Source organism: Bubalus kerabau, chromosome 9 (assembly GCF_029407905.1).
Source record: "Bubalus kerabau isolate K-KA32 ecotype Philippines breed swamp buffalo chromosome 9, PCC_UOA_SB_1v2, whole genome shotgun sequence".
NCBI lineage: Eukaryota > Metazoa > Chordata > Mammalia > Artiodactyla > Bovidae > Bubalus > Bubalus kerabau.
Genome location: NC_073632.1, coordinates 109,013,458 through 109,038,476, shown reverse-complemented (window position 1 = coordinate 109,038,476; position 25,019 = coordinate 109,013,458). Strand labels below are relative to the sequence as shown.

At 47.6% G+C, this 25,019-nt stretch overlaps 1 long non-coding RNA gene and 1 other non-coding gene across 2 annotated transcripts in view; both read left to right on the top strand.

Moving 5' to 3' along the window:
- Nucleotides 1-25,019, top strand: part of LOC129619499 (uncharacterized) — an 83,509-nt gene that overhangs the window by 25,544 nt on the left and 32,946 nt on the right. Inside the window, exon 2 of the long non-coding RNA XR_008697908.1 lies at nt 6,789-6,923. This is a non-coding gene — a long non-coding RNA (uncharacterized LOC129619499). The remainder of the gene's footprint in view (nt 1-6,788; nt 6,924-25,019) is intronic.
- LOC129620312 (U6 spliceosomal RNA) lies at nt 652-753 on the top strand. The gene has a single exon (XR_008698495.1). It is a non-coding gene; the product is annotated as a U6 spliceosomal RNA (small nuclear RNA).

Below are 25,019 nucleotides of genomic sequence, written 5' to 3'. Positions count from 1 at the left end.
AGCCGCGTGGGAAGAGGCAGCTGGGGCAGTGGCGGGGCGCCCTACATTCAGAAATGCTGCTTCTTAACCGTGTTCCTGTCAGTCTAGAGCCTCAGCTCTGCCCTCCTCTGTGTGCAGCGTTCTCCATCCTCTCCCCAGTGTGTCTGACTTCAGAGTCTCTCTGCTTTAGTTTGTCCCAAGAATAAATCCTTTGCTTCTTCTAGGGATGGGGGAAAGTGTCTGCAGGTCTGGACTCTCGATGTAAGGCTTTCAGACCAACCCCCTTGTATGAATCAATATCTAATGTCTTTGAAATGTCTTCATCATGGCTTCCATCTGTAAATTATGGAAAATTGATAAGAGGACCTAAAAATCTTGCTGTGTTCCTATTGGTTTGTCACTGAGAGTGGGAAAGACATTGGCGTAAGCCTGGAGAATAATTATAGAACATGTGCGAGTCAGGGTCAGAACCTTAAGGAAATGCTTCACTTCGAGTGGAGGAGGCAAAGTTGGGCTTAAACAGTGACAGTTAAAGCATCTGGTGGAGCCAGGATAAATACGTTGAATCCTCAAGTTAGACAGTGAGAGCGTTTATTACTGTAAGTGTATCATAAACAGTCTTATTTTCATATACTTATGTTAATGCATTTCTTCCAAGGATTTTGTTTCAGCGCTTGGTTTGGCAGAACGTGTACTAAAATTGGAACTTAGAGAAGAATAGCATGGCTTATGTGCAAGGATGACAAGTAAATTTCTGCTATATTTCACATTTTCAAAAAATTAACTCAAAATTTACCAAGGGCCTAACCATATAGGTTAAAACTATAAAACTCTTAAGAGAAAATAAAAAGAAAACTTTATGATCCTGGATTTACAATGATTTCCTGGCTATGATACCAAAGCATAGATGACAGTGAAAAAGGGAGAATTGAACTTCATCAAAATTTGAAAGTTTTAATTTTAATTTTGGGCACAATAGACAGAGTGAAAAGGCAGCCCACAGAATGGGACAGAATATTTGCAAATCATGTATCTGATAGTGGATTGCCATCCAGACTGTATAAAGCACACCTGCAACTCAACAACAACAAAAATCAATCCGATTATAAAATGGACAAAAGACTTGAATAAACATTTCTCTGAGGAAGGCATACTAATGTTCAGTAAGCACATGAAAAGATGCTTACCATTAGGAAGCATTAGAGGAATACAGATCAAGACCAAAATGAGATACCACTTCACATCCCTCAGAATAACTGTTTTTTTTTTTGAATATATAAAAAGGAAAATAAGAAAAGAACAAGAGCTGCTGAGGATATAGAAATGTTGGACCCTTGTGGAATGTGGATGGGAATGTGAAAGTTATCCAGCAGCAGTGGAAAATAGTGTGACGACTCTTCAAAAATATATGATCCAACAATTTCACTTCTGGAAGTATACCCAAGAGACATGAAGGCAGAGTTCAAAGAGATAGTTGTACATGCCTATTTATGTTCACAGTTGCCAAAAGGTAGAAGCAACCCAGGTATCCATCAAGGGATGAATGGATGAAAGAATGTGGCTATATCCACTCAGTAGAATATTCCTCACCGTAGAGGCAGGGAACTCTGACACACACAGCAGCATAGACGAGGCTTGGGCAGTATGTTAACTGAGAGAAACTTAAGTTGCAAAAGGACAAATACTGCACGATTCCACTCAGGGTTCCTAGAGAAGTCAGGTTGACAGAGATGGAAAGCAGATTGGTGGTTCCCAGGGCTCGAAGTGGAAAGCCTAGGGGGTAGCTTTCAGTGGGCCCAGAGCTTCAGTTTATGAAGATGAAAAGACTTTTGGAGACAGACTGTGATCATGTCTGTACAGCAAGGTGAGTGCGCTTAACACTTTCAAAGAGATCTGCCTTAGGCTCATGGAGCCTGGAGCTCGGCTTTAATAAGGGAAGAAGAAGCTGGTGACGACAGGGACTTTTACACTTTGGACAGTGAACCAAACACTTTTAAAAGGTAAAAATGATAAAGTTTTATGGTAAAATCGTAAAAGCTTATGTGCGTATGCACCGAGATTTAAAAAAATTTCAAGTCAGGAATAACCATTAAAAAGAAAACATTTGCGTTCCCAGGTATTTCATCTTGCTCAGATGTTCAAAACCATCTTGAGTGCCTCCTCTCTCTTAGTTTTCTTCATGACAGAATTCTTTGTCTTCACCCTTTTTCCTAAATGCACAGAGACCTGTCTTCCCTCCTTCCCTGAGGCATAACATCTTCCTCCTCATCCAGTTCCTCACACAGCAGTCAGGCTCTGCACCCTGACTGCTCATCCATAAACGTGAGTCCCTGTCGTCACCAGCTTCTCCTTCCCTTATTAAAGCCGTGCTCCAGGCTCCATCAGCCTAAGGCAGATCTCTTCCAGCGCATTCTCCACACAGGCCTCATCCTGCCCCCTCTGCTTCGCATCTCCAAGCGTCAGCTCTTCTCAGAATGCCTCCCACCTTACCTCCACGCCCTGCCCCAAGCGCTCCTGAAACTGCTTCCTGAGCCCTGGCCCTCTGAAGGCTGCTGATGGCCAGGGACAGCGCTGCTTCCACGGTCCTCACGGGGCACCGGGTCCTGCACAGCGGGACCGGCCTCTCAGCGTGCCTGCGGGCGTGTTCCATCCTGACACCCCTTCTCGTGCCTTGCCCTACTGGGTGCCTGAGCTCATTCAGAAAATAAAGGAAAACGGAGGAGCTGCTTTTGTAAAGCAGCCATGCTGTGAATTTCACAAACTGAATCGATTGTAAATAAATTGTGCATTTTACAGTTGTGGAAATTTACCACTCCGGCCTCAGTGCCCCATTGTCGGAAAGACTCCCTGACTGTTGTTGGGTGCAGAGTGCTGGCCTGGCACCCGGGCACCTGGTTTCTGCAGTCTGGACGAGAGCACGCTCTGTGGTCTTCCTGCTAGAACTCTGCTCTTCCGAGGTTTGTCCTCCACGGGTGAAGTTACTTACTCTGTGGCCTCGTCCCTAAGCGGACGGCCTGCCATGGTCAAGGAGCCTGCATTTCCTCAACTCCCAGGGATGGTGTAGAGAAGGAAGGGAAACCTGAGTGCTCTGGTGGAAGAGGCTAAGGCTTTTGTGCTAGTCACTCAGTCGTGTCTGACTCTTTGTGACCCCATGGACTGTAGCCCACCCTGGGATTCTCCAGGCATGAGTACTGGAGTGGGTTGCCATTTCCTTCTCCAGGATAAGGCTGGGTAGAAAGCAATTTGTAAGAGTAACCTGAGTTAGTCCAGAGTGAAGGATACAGGTGCTGGGAAATCAGGCTGGACTCCCACAATTTCAGAATGCAGAGAGCGGCTGCCCCCAGAAGAAGCCCCCACTGTTCTAGAGCCATTGGATCATCCCTGCTTTCTGTCAGGCAGTTTTGTATTGTCTTCTTTCTGGGCCCTGATCCATCTGGCTGGCCTTCCATACGGCCAAGCTCTCACTCTCTGAAAGAGGCTTGGCGTGTTTACGTGTGTGTGCATGTGTGTGCACGTGTGTGCATGTGTGAATGTGTGTGTCCTCGCTTGTCATGTCTCCCCCTTCTCCTCTTGGAATCCGATACTCCTATGCATGTCTTTTCTCCTTCAGGAAAACATGGTCTTTTCAGTGGCTCCAAAACACAGCCTTCCTGGAATCCGCTGAATGGTTTATTTGGAGGGAAATGCCTAAATTCGAGATTGGCTTAAATTTAGATGATCTTTATCAATGCACGTGCAGCTTCTGCTGGGTGATTGTCAAGTCTGTGTGCGGCATGTTGTCTAGGACTAATGTTTTTCATCTTATATTAAAAAACTTTAAATGCTGGTTTTCATCCATATAAAAATGGGGCTGCTTATCTCAGAAATGTTTGTCATCTGCGTCCCTCAGCCTCTCCAGGTTTGAGAACTCCGGTGCCGTTTTACGCCCTCTCAGTCTCTCTCCGCTGCCCCCTGTCCTCAGGACTACCAGCCTCTGCTGCTTCAAGCCCATCCCCACCTCCGCCCTGTGCCCACAGCCCATGTGTGGGCCTGGGCTCCTGCCAAGGGCAGATCACCCTGCTGGTCTGGCCCCAGAGCTCCCAGTCTCTGCTCATCCGAGCTTTGCAGGGAAGAGCAGTCGCCCCTAGGTGCTCTGCTGACCTACCTGCTGGGCTTGGCATCATTGGAGCCCAGTGCAGCACCCTCTGTGTTCACACACACACCTTCTTGTGTGCCCATCGCTTGTGTGCAGAACAGTGACTCTCTGCAGCCCTCGGCCCTGGACTGAATCCAGATGGTCACAGCAGACTCCTGAACGTGTCAGTCAGTGGATTTCTCTCAAGGGCCCCAGAGGCCTCCTCTGTGATCCAGTTCCTGTGTCCCCTAGTCTGACAACCGGCTTGTGTGTGCCTATAGCGCAGTCCCGGAAGCTGTCCCAGCTGCAGGCAGGGAGAGTCCTCAGGGCAGAGAGGTGTCACCTGCTCTGCCTGTTGCAGCTTTTCAGGAGAAGGGCACCTCCTGCTGACCCGTGATGTCCTGGGTCTTAGCCACTGTCTATTCCTCTTATTTTAGAAAGAAACTTTGGCTCTGGTCTTTTAGACACAGATATCATTAGAATATCCTGAAATTTTAAAGGAACATATGTGATCTATTATGGGCTTCCCAGGTGCTGCCTACCAACGCAGGAGGCATAAGAGACGTGGGTTCAATCCCTGGGTCAGGAAGATCCCCCCAAAGAAGGGCATGGCAACCCACTCCAGGATTCTTGCTTGGAGGATCTCATGGACAGAGGAGCCTGGCAGGCTACAGTCCATGGGGTTGCAAAGAGTTGGACATGACTGACGTGACTTAGCACACACGCACGTACGCGTGATCTATTACACCACGCAAGCCTGGAGACTGGAGGGGTCAGGAAGGCAAAACTGGGGATGCCCCACACCCGGCCCTGCCCTGCCTGCCGGTTCACATCGCTGCCGCCCGGTGGGTTGTCCGCATGAAAGAGGCAGTGCTCGTGAACCTGCGTCGAGCCCGTAGTGTGACTCTGGTATGAGGCGTGTGATGTTACCTGTCTGTGCTGCGTGGGGAATACTGAAGCTCAGACTAGGATGTTAGTCGTCTGACTCCAGCATTTGCTCCATTCTGTGTTTTCGTTTCCACACTACTCTAATTACTCAAAATGTTATGCTGGTGGTTTCACGGGTGCATACATGTATCCCGATTCATCCAAGTGCTGTGTTTAAATATGGGCAGTTTAGGTGTCAGCTATGCCTTCGTGAAGCTGTCTTAAAATAATCATATGTATGAATGTCTATTACATATCAGAAGTCCTCCTTTCACCAATAAAACATTCTAGAATCTGTACGTAGGACTTAAAAATTCCTTACAGTCGAGTGTTGTATGATTTTTCACTTCAGACATCTGTGACCTTGGCTTTCCTGTTAGTTATTTATATGTGAAAGGTGAGAATAGCAAGCCAGAGACCCACAGACGCCTCACGCACACGTCTTAATGCCTGAAGTCCTGGCTCTCCCCTGGCTCCCCTCCCTGCTGCGAACGGCACGGAGAGGGCTGGGCTAACGGCTGAAGAGGACGGCCGTTTGGTGTGCTTCTGGGCTTGTTTGCTCCCATGTCTCTTTGTCTTCAGTCCCCTTTGCTCCTCTCCTCAGTCCTTGCTTTTTTTCTCAGCACGCAGTGCCCAGGTCTTCTGCCTGTGCTGTTCAGTGGTCCCCAGCTCCTTCGTGGTCTTACTGAAGCACTGGGCCCCTGAGGTCTGGCTCTAGAAAAGTGCTCTCCAGCTCTGTTGACTACGATGGCGGTCACTGGCTCCGCTCTGGCCTGTGGAAATGCCAGGGCCGTGGGCAGCTCCCACTGGATAACTGGACCTCTGTCCCATCCCTCCCACTCTAGAAAGCCATTCCGATTGCAAATGAGAGATGAACCTACTTCTTCTAATTGATTTTCAAGAAAAGGCCAAACTGTTATTACTAAAAATCATATTTACTGTAACAAGTTACTTTCAACAGAAGAAGAGCTGAAGTTGCAAACTCCCCCAAGCCACTTTGGTATTTTTCAAAGCCAGCAGGTTCTTAATAGAGGATGCCATTGGGACCCAGTAGTTAAAGCTGGGTGAAGGGTGAAGGGAAAGTGAAACTGTTAGTCTCTCAGCCTCATCCAACTCTTTGTGACCCCGTGGACTGCAGCCCGCCAGGCTCCTCTGTCCATAGAATTCTCTGGGCAAGAATGCTGGAGTGGATAGCTATGCCCTTCTCCAGGGGATCTTCCCAACCTAGGGATTGAACCCCCATCTCCTGCATTGCAGGCAGGTTCTTTACTGTCTGAGCCACCAGGGAGTGAAAGGTACAGGGCACCTTTCTTGTCTCCCCCTCCCCAGGTACCTTATAGATGAAGTAATTCTCAGACCAAATCCTGCAGCTGAGACAGACCTTTGTCAGGGAGTGGGCACAAAGGCACACAAAGAGTCATCTGCCTGTGGTTGGAGACTTTCAGGGAGGGCCCCATTCCTGGTTGTAGTGGCATGTTTCACTGGGGGTGTGTGTGTGTGTGTGTGTGCTCAGTCTCTCAGTTGTGGTTGACTCTTTGCCATCCCCTGGACCATAGCCACAGGCCCCTCTGTCCTTGAAATTTTCCGGGCAAGAATACTGGAGCAGGTCGCCACGCCCTCCTCCAGGGGCTCTTCCCCACCCAGGGACAGAACCCACATCTCTCTCGTCTCCTGTACCGGCAGGCAGACTGTATACCACTGCACACCTGGGAAGTCCCACGCCTCGCTGTTCATCGACATTAACACTGTCTCCTCTTGTTCTCTCCAGCCAGCTGCCTCCCTTTCACACTGAAGAGCGGGAGCAGAGGACCCGCTTTGCTGACCCTGAGAAGCAGGACAGACCCCCAGGAGCAGATGAGCCATGAGCCAGCGGAAGGCGGCCTGGACGCCTGCGATGCCTCAGGTACGAAGGAAGGCCTGCTGTGACGCGCCCCTCCCCTCAGCCCGTCTCCCCCTTCTCTGAGAACCCCTCTTCATCCGAGCGGGGGCTTCGTGGACAGTGGCCAAAAAAGCTCTGCACGATTGGGAGAGAGGTGGGCATGGTTGATGTTAGTGTGGTTCCCAGCAATGCAGGCAGCCTGACATGAATTTTCTGGAAAACCTGCGTGGCTTTTGGCTCTTTCACTTACTTTTCCCATGTTTGAAGGTCTGTTTGACCAATATGCTCGCTCTTTATCTCTTTGATTTTTAAGGTTAGGTCAGGCATGCTCTTCACTGAGTAGATAGCACGGGTGCTGGTGCTGCGGGGACTGACAGGTGGTGAGAAGCCGTGTGGTGGGTGAGCTCGTGGCACAGGCTGGGGGCTCCAAGGGAAGTGCCGGGTCCCAGTGAGGAGTGAGCCCTGCGGCCTCTGGAAGCCGGTGCGCCTTCGGAGGCTACGGGGGCGGGAGGCCAGGCGGGTGGGACCAGAGGCTGAGAAGGGGGAGCCTTTCCGGGAGAAAGCGAGCAGGTGACAAAGGGCCTGGAGAGCGGAGGGCAGGGCTGGGCAGCGTGGGCCCCGCGTAGACCTGTGGAAGAGCTGTTCCCAGCGGGGCCGGGCCGGGGGCTGTTGGGGGCGGGCCCAGGCAGAACGTGGGGCTGACGGGGGGCCCAGGCAGAACGTGGGGCAGTCGGGGGGCCCAGGCAGAACGTGGGGCTGTTGGGGGGCCCAGGCAGAACGTGGGGCTGTCGGGGGGGCCCAGGCAGAACGTGGGGCTGATGGGGGGGCCCAGGCAGAACGTGGAGCTGTCGGGGGGGCCCAGGCAGAACGTGGGGCTGACGGGGGGCCCAGGCAGAACGTGGGGCTGACGGGGGCCCAGGCAGAACGTGGGGCTAATGGGGGGGCCCAGGCAGAACGTGGGGCTAATGGGGGGGCCCAGGCAGAACATGGGGCTGACGGGGGCCCAGGCAGAACGTGGGGCTGACAGGGGGGCCCAGGCAGAACGGGGGGCTGACGGGGTGGGCCAAGGGCTGAAAGAGTTGGGGGGGTGCCCAGGCAGAACGGTGGGCACGGAAGGCAGCAGGCGTGGAGCACTCTTGCCGTGGGGTTTGCTCCTAGAACAAGGAGGTAGGATGATAAGCTGTCAGGGAGGTGGGGTCAGAAGGGTTTGTTTACTCTTAATTTATTTTAATATGGGGCCGGGCAGAGTGACTGAACCCTCTCCCTCTCCGTAGCAAACTCGGTCATCCTCTAGCCAGGTGGAGATCACCTCCGATCTATAGTAGTCTCCAGAGCAAGATCTATAGTTTCCCTTCAGCCTTAATCATAGGAAAAAAGCTGCTTATCCCACCAGTCAAGATGCCTTGAAGAAAAAGCAGTGCCAGCCAGCTGCAGACAGTTAGACACACACACACACACACACACACACACACGTGCAAAGTCAAGTCTAACGTCAAATACAAGTCCAGTGTGGAAACCAATAACAGCGTCTTTACATTATTGGGTAGCCACTTGCCCTCTGTGGCTACTGTCATTTAAATTCATCAAAGGTCAATGGAATTAAAAATTCAGTTTCTCAATCACACTACCGCATTAGCAGTGCTCAGTGGCCGCACGTGGTGAGTGGCTACTCAGAGAAGAGCGCAGAAGCAATCTGTTTCCACAGCACATTCTGGGGGCCAGGCTGCTGAGAGTTCTCCCACAAAGGCCTGTGTGAAACAGTGAAAGTGTTAGTCGCTCAGTCAAATCCGACTCTTTGTGACCCCATGGACTGTAGCCTGCCAGGCTCCTCTATCCATGGAATTCTCTAGGCAAGAATTCTGGAGTGAATGGGTTGCCATTTCCTTCTCAGGGGTTCTTCCCGACCCAGAGACTGAACCCAGGTCTCCTGAATTGCAGGCAGATTCTTTATCGTCTGAGCCACCAGGGAAGCCTAAAGAAAAATTAGCCTGGAAGAAGAGGAACTATTCATTGGAAAAGGGAGCAAAGCAAGCTGAAAAGGGATTTGTCAATCCTGAATGAGGAACATAGCAAAAGCCATACCATACACTGGAAGATTTAGGAGACAGGAAATCTTAGGTTGCCTGTGTGAATTGCAGAGGTGAACCCCAAATCAACAGCTATTAATACTAACCAGTTTATTGTAAGAGAAGAAAATTGAACACAAAAAGTCAGTAAAAATATAGTAAAGGCAACTCCAACAATAATACTTCAACTTTTTGCTTGTAATTCAATTATTTGAAACTCAGTACAGGATTCCCTAGAAGCCGAGACTGTGTGGTGATCCACAGAGGAGCTTCCTGTCCTCCACCCTGGGGTGTCCTGAAGCACAGGGCTCATTAGCACATTCCATGTGACCTGGAGGCTCAGGGAGGCTAGCTTCCTCAAATGACGAGTGGAAGGGGGGCCTCTGAGTCTGGGCTCCACGCTGTCTCTGGGACGTCGGTGGGCAGGGCCCTGACCAGGGTCTGGGCACCCTGAAACTTGGTTGTGAGCAGAGAGGAGTGGTCTGTACAACCCTGTTTTGGAGAGAATCAGCAGGGCTGGGGAGCCACTATGCAGCCTGGGGCAACCTGGCTCAGGGGCCAGCGATCCAGCCATGGTATTTGCTCATGACATCTATGAGCACCATTTCAGCTACGTTTGGGGTCAAATAGGATTTCCTGGGCTTCTGCCCCAGCAATTCCCATAATTTTAAGGTTGCTGTTTCCATGGAGATATATTTCATGTTTTGAACAATTGACTTGAAATAAACTTTAGAATTTCAACTTTTATATGTTAGCATTCCTAGTTAGGATTACAGTGTTAGCATTTGTCAAAGGCTTAAGCAAATTCTGAACTACTTACTCTGATGGGATAGCCCTGGGGTTAAGTCTAAGAATAGTCTCTCAACATTTTAAAACTCTTGAAAAATTTGCTTTTCTTGAATGAAATCATGTAAATTGTCATACATGAATCTTTATTTCTCTAATGTCTTCATGGTGAATGAAAATCGGATTTTAATATTGTTTCCAAAGAATCCTTTCATCAGGTAATGAGAACTAATTCTCTACCACAGTTTCTCTCCTTTTTTTGTCATGGCTACCATGAAGCTTCTAGAAGGATGGATTGATTTAATCATAGTCTTTGAAGTTTTAAGTGGAGGAAGGTTTAACACTGAGGCTAAAGAGAGTTATTGGGATCAAGTGAGAGAACAGGATGGAGGTTGGGGGGGACAGGGCCTCTGGATCTGACTCTGGTTCAAGCCCTGTTCTCAGCCAAGAAGGATGAGACACTGATCTTTGTCAGTTACCCTACATAAATAAGTATTCAGTTCAGTTGTTCAACTGTGTCTGACTCTGTGTGACCCCATGGACTGCAGCACGCCAGGCTTCCCTGCCCATCACCAACTCCCAGAGCCAATTCAAACTCATGTCCATTGCGTCGGTGATGCCATCCAACAATCCCATCCTCTTTTGTCCCCTTTTCCTCCTGCCTTCAATCTTTCCCAGCATCAGGGTCTTTTCCAGTGAGTCGGTTCTTCACATCAGATGGCCAAAGTATTGGAATTTCAGCTTCAACATCAGTCCTTCCAATGAATATTCAGGACTGATTTCCTTTAGGATTGACAGGCTGGATCTCCTTGCAGTCCAAGGGACTCTCAAGAGTCTTCTCCAACACCACAGTTCAAAAGCATAAAATAAGTATTCATGTTGGGTAATTGACTGCCATCTCAAGTAGTTATCAGAGGACCAGTTGACTTGTAACAATGACAGTCTCTTTCTAGTAACCAGAATCTTCCTGTCTGTAATCCATGGAAACCTCTTTCCTGATACTGAGATGTCTAGGAAGCCAGAATAGCAGTGAGGATTTGCTTACGGATGCAGAGTGAAGGTGCAGGGCGATCGCATCCTGAAGGACGCTTCCCTAGACCATGGTCACATCGCCTGGTGCACCTGCTGCCCCACTGAGAACATCGTCTGGTGACGGGGATGCTCTTGTTCTCAGACTTTTATTTTTCCCCTCCCTACTAAGCTCAGCACCACTCAAGTGGGCTTTTCTGAAACCACTGCACCATGTCAGCCGTCCGTCCATCCACATCTTTCTGGATGTGTCTCTGTCACCAGTGTTAGGATGCTGTACGAGGAGGAGGATGGCCATCCCACTGGGAGGACAGGCATCCCATTACCTCCGCACTCCAGGAGGACCACAGCTTGCCTGACTCTTTCTTGGGTCACTTGTGTTACTGTTCTAGTCAATCTTAACTCTTTTTGGAGGTGGGGAACTCACATGGTAAATTGAAACTCCTGAGCTTGTCAATGTTTAAATGAAGGGTTCCTCATTAGCAAATGACTTAAAAAAATTTTTTTATTTTACATTATTGGTTTTGCTATACATCAACATGAATCTGCCACGGCTGTACACATGTTCCCCATCCTGAACCCCACTCCCACCTCCCTCCCTGTGCCGTCTCCCAGAGGAATGTTACGGGGAGGGAGGTGGGACCCCATACAAGCCCTTTGTATGTATGACGCCATACAAGCCCCAAGCATCTTGTATCCTGCATCAAACCTGGACTGGCGATTCATTTCTTATATGATATTGTACATGTTTCAATGCCATTCTCCCAAAACATCCCACCCTCTCCCTCTCCCACAGACTCCAAAAGACTGTTCTATACATCTGTGTCTCTTTTGCTGTCTCACATACAGGGTTATCATTACCATCTTTCTAAATTCCGTATATTTGCATTAGTATACTGTATTGGTGTTTTTCTTTCTGGCTTACTTCACTCTGTATAATAGGCTCCAGTTTCATCCACCTCATTAGAACTGATTCAAATGTATTCTTTTTAATGGCTGAGTAATACTCCATTGTGTATATGTACCACAGCTTTCTTATCCATTCGTCTGCTGATGGACATCTAGGTTGCTTCCATGTCCTGGCTATTATAAACAGTGCTGCGATGAATATTGGGGTACATGTGTCTCTTTCAGTTCTGGTTTCCTCAGTGTGTATGTCCAGCAGTGGGATTGCTGGGTCATATGGCAGTTCTGTTTCCAGTTTTTTAAGGAATCTCCATACTGTTCTCCATAGTGGCTGTACTAGTTTGCATTCCCACCAACAGTGATTTTTAGTTATCATCTTAGTAATCCACAGGCAGTTGTGATATTTTTAAAGTCATGAGGCATCTTTTTTAAAAACACACCCCATATTTTACCTTTTATCAAAATTGTCTAGTATGTAAATTTTAATAGCCATCTTTTATATCAAAAGATCAAAAACCAAAAACTGTGTATGAATATTTTCCCGCCGAAGGTCTACTTACTGTCAATTGTATTTGATATCACTCAATTCTATAACAACAGGTTATTTGAATAAGTTCTTGAGTTCATGGACTCTGCCTCACCACCCCAAAAAGCATTTTTTAGAAGACTACTCTGCTTTTGGCATCATGCGAGGTGCTCAGGGAACATGGTGAAGCCTAAAGCCATCTCTGTGCTTTGAAAGGTTTTCTATTTGAAATGTTGCAAGAATTCCTGAGTCCTGTCCTCATGGCTCTATCAGGGGCTGTGGGGTGCTCCCTGGCATCTGGGTGGAGGACAGGCGGGGGCCAATGAGAACTGGAGTGCTGGGCGCTGGTGACGCAGGAGAAGCCACCTGCTGCAGCGTCGGGATTGCGCTTGCCCATGAGGACAGTAGGGTCCAGGGTGAAAAGAGGACGATTGCTGAAAGGAGGTGATGTGAAAGGCAGGGTCAGAAACGAGGAGGAGAGGAAGTCCCGGATATACGCTGTAACTGTACGCTTGGTTGTGGACTGCTATCAACTGATGATGGAATTAATTTGTTCTATTTTTCTACAGTATGACTTTTTTCCCCTTGACCAAAAATGTATGAGGGCTTCCCTAGTAGCTCAGCTGGTGAAGAATCTGCCTTCAATGCAGGAGACTCCAATTTAATTCCTGGGTTGGGAAGATCTGCTGGAGAAGGGATAGGCTGCCCACTCCAGTATTCTTAGGCTTCCCTGGTGGCTCAGCTGGTAAAGAATCCGCCTGCAATGTGGGAGACCTGGGTTCAATCCCTAGGTTGGGAAGATTCTCTGAAGAGGGAAAGGCTACCCACTCCAGTATTCTGGCCAGGAGAAGTCCATGAACTATACAGTTCATGGGGTGGAAAAGAGTCAAACACGACTGGGTGACTTTCACTCAATCAGTCAAAACCATAAGATGATCAGGTGTATTATGTTGTTCAGCCACTCAGTCAGGTCCGACTCTTTGTGACCCCAGGGACTGCAGCACGCCAGGCCTCCCTGTCCATCACCATCTCCTGGAGTTTGCTCAAACTCATGTCCATTGAGTCAGTGATGCTATCTAACTATCTCATCCTCTGTTGCCCTCATCTCCTGTTGCCCTTAATCTTTCCCAGCATCAGGGTCTTTTTGAATGAGTCAGCTCTTCGCATCAGATGACCAAAGTATTTGAGCTTCAGCTTCAGCATCAGTCCTTCCAATGAATATTCAGGGTTGCACTTCATGGCAAATAGATGGGGAAAAAGTGGAAACAGTGACAAATTTTACTTTCTTGGGCTCCAAAAATCATTGCAGACCATGACTGCAGCACAAAATTAAAATGCTGCTCCTTGCCTGAACATCTGTGACAAAACTAGACAGCATATTCAAAAGCAGAGACATTACTTTGCCAACAAAGGTCCCTCTAGTCAAAGCTATGGTTTTTCCAGTGGTCATGTATGGATGTGAGAGTTGGACCATAAAGATGATGAGGTGTATGACAGGAATGGTTTTTTGTCTATCTGTGTGGGTTTGTAGCTTTTTTTGTGTTTATGTTATTAATCTCTCACACTTCTCCAGATCTACGAAAAGGTACATTTCCTGTTCAGTGAAACCTGTCCTCAAAACCTAATTATCAGGAATTTTTGCTGTTGATCAAATCTCATTGATTTCTGTCCCCTCTTAATGTCAGCACACTGGTGAATTCAGAGGTGTGATGGTAAGGACAGAAGCGCCTCTGAGGGGTCTGAGTGGTGACAGGATAACGTATGTCACCTCTGTGTGAACTCGTCTGGGAGGGAGCACTGGACAGGGAAGCCTTCCTGCCGCCAGCTCTCCCTGGAGCGCTCTCAGCCAGGCCCCCAGCAGACAGGCAGTGGGGATGGTGGCTGACTCATAGTTTACGTGGGTTCTCCTGGGTCTTTGCTCGCTCTCTTTCCTGACCCCACGCTACTCTCCCTTTCTTTAAAGGAGCACACGCGGGTTCCTCCAGAGCTGTTGGCATTGTGTGCCCCTGTTCAGCTGGCAGTGGGTATCGCTCAAGGACCACAGCCAACAACGCCCACAGTGTTTGCTGGCCCAGAGCCTGAGAACTTGAGCCCGTTCCCAAACGTTTACAGGATTTCTCTGTTAGGGACAACTCACCGTCGTGTGCGACGCTGCTGCAGCTGGGTTTACCCCCTCCTTGGTGAACACGTGTGAATACGTTTGGGGGTGTGTGCAGCTGCCTGGGAAAATGTGTGGAGAAAGGAGATGCTTAGAAGCTGTGTTCCCCATGGCTTGACAACTCCAGTAGCTGATTGTTGCTTCCATTCTTCCTTGCAAGCTGACTTTCTGACTTGCGAAGTCACATCCTTACTGCTGAGGGACTGGCCACCTCCACTTCTTCTCAGAGAATCTCAGGGGGTGTGAAAAGAAGCAGAGACAGGCTGGCTGTCCCTGGTCAGCTTCTCAGTGCCATGCTGTCCCATGGCCTTTGGTGAGGGTTGCTGTTGGGAAGGACTGATGATTAGGAGGTGCTGAAGAGGCAGGATGGAGGTGGAAGATGGGAGGCCCCAGAGAAGGTCAGGTCACATTTTCTTGCCTCCGGCCTAAGACCAAGATTTACAGAATGAACAGCAAGGTACAGCATGGTCTTTGGAGTAATTTAGCAAATTGGACAGAGTTTCTGAGCTCTCAGATGAGTAATATTTCTTATCGTTGTTCTTGGAAGATAGCCTCAGCTCCATTTGCATGTTCCTTAACTTCAGATCTATGACTTTTGAACTTACTGTTGAAGGCTCTGAGCTGGCGGACAGTCTCTGCTATGTGTTGCTTCCTTGGAACTCAGGGCGGGGGCAGAGAGCTAACAGGGAGTGAGCACAGAAGGAGCCCAGCTGTGTCTTTATCTTTGTATGATGTTGCCCCCAAAACCTCTTACAGCTCTAAACCTGGCAAAGCGAGGCCATGTTTTTTGCCCCCCTCGCCATCCCTGGAGGAGGCTAACGTGACAGTTGCATCAACCTCCCCTCCAGGCGGCAGAGCGCCAGCGCCGCAGCCCTTCCTAGGAGCGGCTGGGCCACTCCCCGGTGTGACACGGTGTGAGACAGTGTGACATGGTGTAAGATGGTGTGACACTGTGTATGAGATGGTGTGACACAGTGTGAGACAGTGTGAGATGGTGTGGCACTGTGTGTGTGAGATGGTGTGAGACAGTGTGAGATGGTGTGACACAGTGTGTGTGAGACAGTGACATAGTGTAAGATGGTGTGACACTATGAGATGGTGTGACACAGTGTGAGACAGTGTGAGATGGTGTGACACTGTGTATGTGAGATGGTGTGAGACAGTGTGACATTGTGTGTAAGATGGTGTGAGATGGTGTTAACATTGTGTGTGAGACAGTGTGACACTGTGTGAGATGGTGTGACACAGTGTGAGACTGTGACATGGTGTAAGATGGTGTGGCACTTTGTGAGATGGTGTGGCACTGTGTACTGTGTAATATGGTGTGACACAGTGTGAGATGGTGTGACATGGTGTGAGACACTGTGACATTGTGTGAGATGGTGTGACACTGTGTGTGTGAGATGGTGTGACACAGTGTGAGACAGTGTGACATGGTGTGAGACAGTGTGACACTGTGTGAGATCGTATGACACTGTGAGATGGTGTGACACTGTGTACTGTGTGTGTAATGTGGTGTGGCTGTGAGACAGTGCGAGATGATGTGAGACAGTGTGACATTGTGTGAGATGGTATGACACTGTGTGTGATACGGTGTGACACAGTGTGAGATGGTGTGACACTGTGTACTATGTGTAATATGGTGTGACACAGTGTGAGACAGTGTGACATGGTGTGAGACGGTGTGACACTGTGTGTGTGAGATGGTGTGACATGGCGTGAGACGGTGTGAAACTGTGTGTATGAGATGGTGTAACACAGAGACGGTGTGACACTGTGTGTGTGAGATGGTGTGACACAGTGATCCCAGAGTCTGCACTACTGGAACCGGCGGGAGTGGCTGCAGTCCTGCCTTACTGAAATAATTATTCGCAGGTTTATACAGCTCCAGGACCCGAGGTGTGCAACACGACACGCCCTTCCCTTCCCCACTGCGCGCTGTTCCTGCATGAGTGGCGTGTGTGCCTTTGCCTCTGAGAGGCGCTGTCCGGCTCTTTTGCTCAGGCGGTCTCCGGGTGGCGGGCTGGGTGGTGAGCGCCGGGCCTCCGCGCGCCTTCCCGAGGCCGTGGGTTCTCCCCGGCCTGCTCCTTGTCGGCAGTGGCCTTTCCCAGGGCAAATCCTGCTTCTGCGTGCCGTCGTCTTGTGTAATACGAGTATCAGAGCCCCTGTGTTCCTCTGGTTCTAGCAGATTAGATAGCGCGAGTGACTGTAACGAGCCGTTCTCGCTGCTTGGATGACGTGGGAGGCCCGAGCCGGCTGCCAGCCCGGCTTCCTGTGCGCACAGCGGGCCGCCTTTGTCCAGCCCCGCTCCCCGCCCCCTTGAGTCGTGCACGGCTTCTTCGCTTAGCACACGCCTGAGTGTGCCACGTGCTGCCACTCCCGCCTGGAGCTTGTCGATCCCGACGGCCTGCTCCTTGGCGCTCAGGTGTCTGCCGTGCTGCGGAGCGTCCCTGTGCGGGCCTGTATACGCGCGTGCCCCACGGCAGTGCCGCCCCAGCTGTCGCCGTGGAAGGGTGCTGCCGGCCTGTGCCGAGATTAGACTCAAGCCCTTCGGGGCGGCTCTGAGGTCCTTCCTCAGGCAGAAAGCCCATTGACGTCAGCTCCCGGGGAGCCTGGTCTGGCCTTTTTGTCAGTTAAAAGTGCTCGCTTTCAGAAGGAGACAAAGGGCTGGGTGTTTTTAGAAAATTCAGTTTAACAAGTGCACCTGTTCTCTGCCTTGCGGGGTTTTCCCTTTGCCCTTTATCTCTCATGGAGTTTACCCTTAAGCCGACTCTGTGTCTCAGGGTCTGTCCTGACCCTCACCCTGAGGAAGTTCCATCCTTCGGGGGCTCAGACAGTGTTCGCCTCCTGAAGGGAGGATCAATGCCCTCCAGCAGGTGGTTCCACCTTCTGCAGGCCCTCCCGTCTTGCCCCTGAGGCTGCAGCACCCAGGGCCACAGCGCCCAGGGTCCCCCGGCAGCCCCTTTGTAGCACGTGAGGGTCCCTCCACTGCGGTAATTCTCTTCCCTTAGTTTATCAAGCAAGTCATTCTTTCAAGACACATCTCAAGCCTATATAGTCTTCCCCATGCTGCTGCTAAGTCACTTCAGTCGTGTCCGACTCTCTGCGACCCCATAGACGGCAGTCTACCAGGCTCCCCCGTCCCTGGGATTCTCCAGGCAAGAACAGTGGAGTGGGTTGCCATTTCCTTCTCCAATGCATGAAAGTGAAAAGTGAAAGTGAAGTCTCTTAGTCGTGTCCGATTCTTCACGACCCCTTGGACTGTAGCCCACCAGGCTCCTTCGTCCATGGGATTTTCCAGGCAAGAGTACTGGAGTGGGGTGCCATTGCCTTCTCCAGTCTTCCCCATACCTCACTCCAAACACGCACATTCTCCAGGAAGAGTTGATGGTCCTCCCTTCCAGGTACCAGCGTATCTTGTCCTCTCACCTCGTGGTATTCTGAGACTATTTACGTCTGCCTCCTCTCCAGACCGACTCTCCTGAGGGCAGAAGCCACCTTATGTACTCGCACACTCCAGCGTTCTCGCCTGGAGAATCCCACGTACAGAGGAGCCCAGCGGGCTACAGTCCATGGGGTTGCAAGAGTCAGACACTGCTGAGCAACTGCCCCGCCACCACCGTATGGGAACATGTTAGGAAGTCAACAGAACGGTTTTTGCGGAATCGCGGAAGATGGCACGCTCTAAGCTGGGACTGGAGCGGAGCTGCCAGGGTCAGCATTCACGGAGCCCTCCTCTCACAGTTGAGAGCCCAGCGAGAATGGCCTGCTGTGTGGCTGGGGTTCTGGTTCTGCACACAAACCTGTGGACAGCATGGAGACCCCCAAGACCGAGCGGGTGGTGGGCCTCAGCAGAGCCGAGGGGGGCCCTTCTGCAGGCGCTCTGGTTTTCTCAGGAATTCGCACCCAGACGTCTGAAGCCAGGGCCTTTTGTGCCAACAAAATATCATCCTTCGGTCTATCAATAGAGCTGGAGCATGCTTCATAACTGATGTTTATTCTGTATATGCAAGGCATTTAACTGAGGTACCATTATCTGTGAGATGCAAGAGAATCTGATATTACAAATAGGACCTCTGACTTTGTTCTCCCAATTCTGACAGAATGCAGATATCAGACACTGAATATCTTACAGTTTCCCAGCCAGGGCTGCTGACGACCCTGCATAGATAAACCCTTCAGATGTCTCACTTTCTCTCATTGGTACTACCTGTAAAATCATCTGCATGATAACTTTATCTTCTGTTTAAGAAAAAAAAAAAGTCATGTAAACGTTAAATTGTACCTTTTTCCTCAGAGTTTGTCCTAAGGGGACAAGAAAACTAGTCAGTTGCGGGATGTATGTGTTGCTCTGACCCCAGAGATAAGCTGATGCTGAAATCCTTCCAGCGGGGGTACACTCGCAAAAACGCTTACGGCTGGCACTTGGAAGATGAAATTTCATTCCAATCACAACCAGCCTGCAGCATTATCTTTAGAAAAGTAGGTATAAAGCTGCACAGGATGAACCATGTAACCTGCAGCAAAAGTTACTTTAAATTCAAATCTGATCTTCCAAATTCTCTTCTGTCCGCATTTGACACAAGATAATGAATAGCATTTTAATCCCCACCCAGTTCTCTAATATTCTCTGTGATGCTACCTGCAAAAAGTAAAGGAGGACACGTTGTGTCTGTGCTCATGCTGGGAGGCACTACGAGAAGTGATATTTAAGCAGCAGCAGCAGCAGCAGTTCTCCTGAGCTATCATTTGCTCATTTGAAGCCTGCAATTGGATGGTTTGGGGTATATTCATAGATCCGTGCAGCCGTCACCGCAGTCGGGTTTGGAACATCTTTGTTACTTCAGGACGGAACTGCGTGCCCTTTAGCTCCCAGCCACTGCCCGTGGCTCCGCCGCCCTCTCGTGTCCCTAAGCAGCCCAGCTCTCTGTCCCTACTGCTCTGACTTCTGTAGGAGGGGCTTGCGTGGTGCATGGTCTTTTGTGGCTGGCTTCTTTCATGCAGCGTAATGTCTTCAAGCTTTGTCCATGTTGTAGCGTGTGTAGAAAGTGCCTCACTCATTTCTGTGGACAAATACTATTCCATTTGATGGACATACCACATTTTGTCTTTCCACTCTCTAGTCAGTGGACATTCGGATTATTTTCACCTTTTGGCTATTGCTGGTAATGCTGTTTTAAACATTTGTGCTTTGTTGATCTTCTCTGTTGTTTTTCTGTCCTTAGTTTCATTAACTTCTGCTCTTATAATCTGTATAATTGCCTTCCTTCTGCTTGCTTTGTTTAGTTTGCAGTGTCTTTTTCAGTGTCGTAAAGTGGAAGGATAGGTTATTGATTTGTGATCTTTCTGCTTTATCAACAAAGGCATTTGCAGCTATGTATTTCCACCTAAGCACTGCTTTAACTGCATTCTATAAATTCTGTTATGCTGTCTTCATTTTCATTCATCTAAAAGTATTTTCTGATGCCCTTTTTAGTTCTTCTTTGACCCACTGGTTGTTGAGTGTTGCTTAATTTTCATTTATTTTTGACTTTTCCAAATCTCCATGTTGTTGACTCTTAATTTTATTGCACTGTGACCAGAGAACATACTTCCTATTACTTTTATCTTTGTTAACTTGTTAAGGTCGTTTTATGCTCCAGCATCTGGTCTGTCCTGGAGAATCTGCTGTGTGCTGTTGAGAAGGTGTCCCGCTGCTGGTACCTGGAGTGTCCTGTGTTGCGCGTGTCTTCTCATTCCTTCTTGATCGTCTGCCTCATTGTAAATTGGGGTATTGAAACCTCTCTTACTGTTGAATTGTCCTTTTCCCTCTTAAATTATGTCAGTTTTTGCTTCATATATTTCAGTGCTATGATGTTAAGTGCATGTATCTTTGTTATGTCTTCCAGATGGATTCACCTTTTTATCATTATGCAATAGCCCCATTTATCTCTAGTAACATGTTTTTTGTTTTAAACTCTGTTTTGCCTGATACTAGTTACTCCAGCTTTGCTGTGGGTACTGTTTTCCTGATAATATCTTTTTCATTTTTTTACTTTAAACCTATTTGTATCTTTCAATTTAAAGTACATCTTCAGTAGATAATAAAGAGTTTTTAATCCAGTCTGACAATTTCTGCCTTTTAGTTGGATTGTTCAACCTATTTACATTTAATGTTATTATTAATATAGTTGAATTTTTAAATTTTTTATTTTATATTGGAGTATAGTTGATTAACAATGTTGTGTTAGTTGTAGTTGGATTTAAGTCTGCTGTTTTATTTTTGCCCCTATGTATCTCATTTAGAGATATATCTCATTTTTGTTTCTGTGTTTTTCCTTCACTGATTTCTTTGGCCTTGCATAATATTTTCTAAGGTAACATTTTAATCTCATGGTAACATTTTAATCTCATTAATGACTTTTTCATTCTATTTTTTCTTTCTGATTGCAAACCGCTCTCACCTTCTATTGTATCAGGCCGCTTCTTACATTTATGATTATAGATAGTTTTCTCTCCATAGGGCCCTAGTTCAGGTTCCTTGCTTTTTCCTTAGGTAGTAGCCCTTATTAGTGTTATTTATCCCAATTTTAATGTTTTTATAACACTGGGGAAGGGACTAGAATTTAGGGCTTAACCTAAGTGTTTCACTAGAGACAGAAGAGATTGCTAGCTGAGCCAAGGAGTCCCTGCTTTACCTGCCTGTTCAAATAGCGGTTCCTTCAGCAACTAGTAATATTGCTGAATAATCTCCCTGGTGTTCATTCATAGCTCTTAAAATTCAGTTGGGAAGAATTCCCTGGCAGTCTTGTGGTTAGGATTCCATGCTTCCACTGCAGGGGACACATGTTTGATCTTTGATGGCAAACTGAGATCCCACAAGCCAAAAAAATAAAGTTGTAGTTAAGCACTAAGGAAATATGTTTCTGTTTGTCTGTTTGTTTTATTTAATAATAGGAAGTTGGTATATTGAAGGAAAAGCAAGGATTCACTTCATGAGGTTAATTCTACAAAGCCAAGCCTGAGGCATAAAATAATTCTCTGAGGTGCTATTATTAGGACGATTGATAGGAACCAGTACTCACTACTCCTGGGAATGGTGACTGAGTTCAGTTCAGTTCAGTTCAGTCACTTAGTCATGTCCGACTCTTTGTGACCCCATGAATCTCAGCACGCCAGGCCTCCCTGTCCATCACCAACTCCCGGAGTTCACTCTAACTCACGTCCATTGAGTCGGTGATGCCATCCAGCCATCTCATCCTCTGTCGTCCCCTTCGCCTCTTGCCCCCAATCCCTCCCAGCATCGGAGTCTTTTCCAATGAGTAAACTCTGTGCATGAGGTGGCCAAAGTACTGGAGTTTCAGCTTTAGCATCATTCCTTCCAATGAACACCCAGGACTGGTCTCCTTTAGGATGGACTGGTTGGATCTCCTTGCAGTCCAAGGGACTCTCAAGAGTCTTCTCCAACACCACAGTTCAAAAGCATCAATTCTTCGGCGCTCAGCTTTCTTGACAGTCCAACTCTCACATCCCTACATGACCACAGGAAAAACCATAGCCTTGACTAGATGGACCTTTGTTGGCAAAGTAGTGTCGCTGCTTTTTAATAGACTGTCTAGGCTGGTCATAACTTGCCTTCCAAGGAGTAAGTGTCTTTTAATTTCATGGCTGCAGTCACCATCTGCAGTGATTTTGGAGCCCCAAAAAAAGTCTGCCACTGTTTCCACTGTTTCTCCATCTATTTGCCATGAAGTGATGGGACCAGATGCCATGATCTTCGTTTTCTGAATGTTGAGCTTTAAGCCAACTTTTTCACTCTCTTTCACTTTCATCAAGAGGGTCTTTAGTTCCTCTTCACTTTCTGCCATAAGGGTGGTGTCATCTGCATATCTGAGCTTATTGATATTTCTCCCAACAATCTTGATTCCAGCTTGTGCTTCTTCCAACCCAGTGTTTCTCATGATGTACTCTGCATAGAAGTTAAATAAGCAGGGTGACAATATACAGCCTTGACATACTCCTTTTCCTATTTGAACCAGTCTGTTGTTCCATGTCCAGTTCTAACTGTTGCTTCCTGACCTGCATATAGGTTTCTCAAGAGGCAGCTCAGGTGGTCTGGTATTCCCATCTCTTGAAGAATTTTCCACAGTTGATTGTGATCCACACAGTCAAAGGCTTTGGCATAGTCAATAAAGCAGAAATAGGTGTTTTTCTGGAACTCTCTTGCTTTTTCCATGATCCAGCAGATGTTGGCAATTTGATCTCTGTTTCCTCTGCCTTTTCTAGAACCAGCATGAACATCTGGAAGTTCACGGTTCACGTACTGCTGAAGCCTGGCTTGGAGAATTTTGAGCATTACTTTACTAGCGTGTGAGATGAGTGCAATTGTGCGGTAGTTGGAGCATTATTTGGCATTGCCTTTCTTTGGGATTGGAATGAAAACTGACCTTTTCCAGTCCTGTGGCCACTGCTGAGTTTTCCAAATTTGCTGGCATAATGAGTGTAGCACTTTCACAGCATCATCTTTCAGGATTTGAAATAACTCAACTGGAATTCCATCACCTCCACTAGCTTTGTTCCTAGTAATGCTTTCTAAGGCCCACTTGACTTAACATTCCAGAATGTTTGGCTCTGGGTGAGTGATCACACCATCATGATTATCTTGGTCGTAAAGATCTCTTTTGTACAGTTCTTCTGTGTATTCTTGCCACTTCTTCTTAATATCTTCTGCTTCTGTTAGGTCCATACCATTTCTGTCCTTTATCGAGCCCATCTTTGCATGAAATGTTCCCTTGGTATCTCTAATTTTCTTGAAGACATCTCTAGTCTTTCCCATTCTGTTGTTTTCCTCTATTTCTTTGCATTGATTGCTGAGGAAGGCTTTCTTCTCTCTCCTTGTTATTCTTTGGAACTCTGCATTCAGATGCTTATATCTTTGCTTTTCTCCTCTGCTTTTCACTTCGCTTCTTTTCACAGCTATTTGTAAGGCCTCCCCAGACAGCCATTTTGCATTTTTGCATTTCTTTTCCATGGGGGTGGTCATGATCCCTGTCTCCTGTACAATGTCATGAACTTCATTCCATAGTTCATCAGGCACTCTATCAGATCTAGTCCCTTAAATCTATTTCTCACTTCCACTGTATAATCATAAGGGATTGATTTAGGTCATACCTGAATGGTCTCGTGGTTTTCCCTACTTTCTTCAATTTAAGTCTGAATTTGGCAATAAGGAGCTCATGATCTGAGCCACAGTCAGCTCCTGGCCTTGTTTTTGCTGACTGTATAGAGCTTCTCCATCTTTGGCTGCAAAGAATATAATCAGTCTGATTCCAGTGTTGACCGTCTAGTGATGTCCATGTGTAGAGTCTTCTCTTGTGTTGTTGGAAGAGGGTGTTTGCTGTGACCAGTGTGTTGTCTTGGCAAACCTGTGTTAGCCTTTGCCCTGCTTCATTCTGTATTCCAAGGCCAAAGTTGCCTGTTATACCAGGTGTTTCTTGACTTCCTACTTTTGCATTCCAGTCCCCTATAATGAAAAGGACATCTGTTTTGGGTATTAGTTCTAAAAGGTCTTGTAGGTCTTCATAGAACCATTCAACTTCAGCTTCTTCAGCATTACAGGTTGGGGCATAGACTTGGATTATGGTGATATTGAATGGTTTGCCTTGGAAACGGATAGAGATCATTCTGTTGTAAGACTGGAAAATTTTCGTCTACCCTGTAGTTACAATTAAGTTTTTTTATTATGGGTAAGATACCCATAGCTTAAAACTTACCATCTAAATCATTTAAAATAATATTCTGTTGTATGTATGTACCATAATTTGTTGATCCATTCATCCACCCGCAAACACTTGGGTCATTTCCACCTTTTGTCCATTGTGAATAAAGTTGCTGAGAATATCAGAGCACAGGTATGTTTCAGTCCCTGCTTTCACTTCTTTTGGGCATAAACACAGAGGTAGAACTGCTTAAAGTCTGAGAAGTTGCCATAGCACTTTTTCATAATGGCTACATCATTTTACATTTCCGTCAGCCACCAAATAACAAAGGTTCCAGTTTCTCCACATCCTTGTTATTTTCGTTTGTTGTTTTTTATTTTGGTTTTTTGATAAGAGTCATCCTGGTGGGTGTGAATTGGCCACTGTATTTTTGAGTTATTTTTTAGTGGTTGCTCTAAGGCCTGCCATATATATCTTAACATATTAGAAGCAGCTTCAGATTTATAGTAGCTCAAGCCCAGTGATGGGTCTTTGTTGTTCAGTCCCTCAGTCATGTCTGACTCTTTCACGACCCCATGGACTGTAGCCCACCAGGTTTCTCTGTCCATGGAATTCTCCAGGCAGGAATACTGGAGTGGGTTACCATTCCCTTCTCCAGAGGATCTTCACGACCCAGAGACTGAACTCTCATCTCCTGCTTGGCAGGCAAATTCTTTATCACTGAGCTGCGTGGACAAAGGTCCATATAGTCAAAGCTATGGTTTTTCCAGTAATCACATGTGATGTGAGAGTTGGTTTGTAATGAAGGCTGAGCACTGAAGAATTGATGCTTGCAAACTGTGGTGCTAGAGAAGACTCTTGAGAGTCCCTTGAACTGCAAGGAGATCAAATCAGGCAATTGTAAAAGGAATCAACCCTGAATATTCATTAGAAGGACTGATGCTGAAACTC